We start from the raw sequence: 2,015 nt of genomic DNA on the forward strand, positions 1-2,015 counted from the left end.
TGCGTTGCGTAGCCTTGTCTGACGTAGTCGTGCGTTGCGTAGCCTCGTTTATTTGCATCAAACAGCCGAGAGGGAAACTAGATGGAAACAGTCTAGATCAAATTTTTATTTATTTAATTTTTTTGAGAATTTTGAAAAGTTCGATAAAAATTCACTCTACAACTGGATGGAAACACAATCACAGTCTTCCATCCTGAGCAAACGGTGGAGAGGAAAAACTCCCTGCTAATCAGGAAGAAACCTCCAGCAGAACCAGGCTCAGGACAGGAGACCATCTGCCTCGACCGGCTGCTTGGAGGACAGGAAAGAGACACAGACAAACACAGAAGAACTGGTCCAAGACTGGTCCAGGTGCACCTTCTTCTGGAAAAAGAGACAAAAAAGCATGTTATTTATAGAAATAATTACAATAAAGGTGTAGAGAAGAGAGACACAGTTTTATGTAAATGTATGGAGAGAATTGTGAGCGATAACTTAAAACGGTTGGTGTCAAATAAACTGGACCCCCTCCAGTTTGCTTATAAGGATAAACGTGGGGTGGAAGACGCAAACCTCATGCTTTTAGACACCATCACCAAACATCTGGACTCCAAACAACCACACACAAGAGTTTTATTTATGGATTTCTCCTCTGCTTTTAACACTGCAAATATCAGCATTTTACTGCAGCACCTTTTAGATCTACAGGTTCACCCATCACTGATTTTATGGATTCAAACTTTTTTACAGACCAGACCACAACAGGTCCTTTTTAATGGTTTTAAGTCAAGTAAGATGATTTTAAACACAGRRCTMCCTCAAGGTTGTGTTTTATCTCCTGCTCTGTTTTCTGTGGACACCAACAGCATTTCCTGCAACAGTGAAGGGATGTCACTGTTTAAATACGCAGACGGCATGGCCCTGGTGGCTCGCACGACTGGCTCTGATGCTCTGCCCCGGTACCAGCAGGCAGTTGACATTTTGATTACAACATTTAATGACAATTTCTTGGAACTGAATGTCTCAAAAACCAAAGAGTTGTGCTTTGGGGGCAGAGATAAAGATGCCAGATCACCTATCTTCCAACCACTCAGCATGCAGGGTCAGCAGGTGGAACAGGTGGTCAGCAGGTGGAACAGGTGGTCAGCAGGTGGAACAGGTGGTCAGCAGGTGGAACAGGTGGAGTCTTTTAAATACCTTGGGACAGAAATTGACATCCAGCTGTCTTTTAAAGAGCACACAGACTCCATTTTTAAAAAAGCACATCAATGTCTCCACCTGCTGAGAAAACTGTGATCTTTTAATGTCAAGAAAGACATTTTAACTCTGGTTTATAAATCACTCATTCAGTCCACCATCACCTTGAACGTTTTATCCTGGTACAACTTCCTCACTGTGAAACACAAAAACAAACTGTCACAAATCAAAACTCAGGCATTGGTTCACCTCAAACCCCTCCTTCTGAACTGTATAACCACTCTGTGATGAGGGAGACCACCCTGATCACAGAGGACCCCTCTCATCCCCTCCATCACTCATTCCAGCTGCTCCCATCAGGCAGAAGGTTCAAAGGTCCTCTGGCCCATTAAGCAATATACAAAAAGTCCTTTATTCTATTTGCAATAACCACTCTGAATACTTTTAAATAATAGTAGTGTAATGTATTTAACAGTTGCTTTAAACAGTCCCTTTTATGTGTTTTTATGTGTTTTTGTGTGTTTTTATGGGTAGATGAGTGTTGCATGTATGCTGTTGTTGGAGCCCTGTCGAAGAAAAATTTCTGTCACATCTGGAAAAGACAAAAAAGTTATTCTATTCTATTCTATTCTATTCTATTCTATTCTATTCTATTCTGTTGTAAAGAGACGTCCAGCGTATCCCACATACTTCTCAAATTAATGAGGAAACATGGGTTCTTTTTTCATAAAAGATAAAACCTCTCCAGTGAAAGTGAGAAAAGACACATTGGGCCTCATACAAGAACCGTTGGTACACACAGATTTGTTCTTAAGTTGTGCGTACGAGTGATTTAGGAG

This window comes from Austrofundulus limnaeus, unplaced genomic scaffold (assembly GCF_001266775.1).
Source record: "Austrofundulus limnaeus strain Quisiro unplaced genomic scaffold, Austrofundulus_limnaeus-1.0 Scaffold576, whole genome shotgun sequence".
In the NCBI taxonomy this organism is placed as follows: domain Eukaryota; kingdom Metazoa; phylum Chordata; class Actinopteri; order Cyprinodontiformes; family Rivulidae; genus Austrofundulus; species Austrofundulus limnaeus.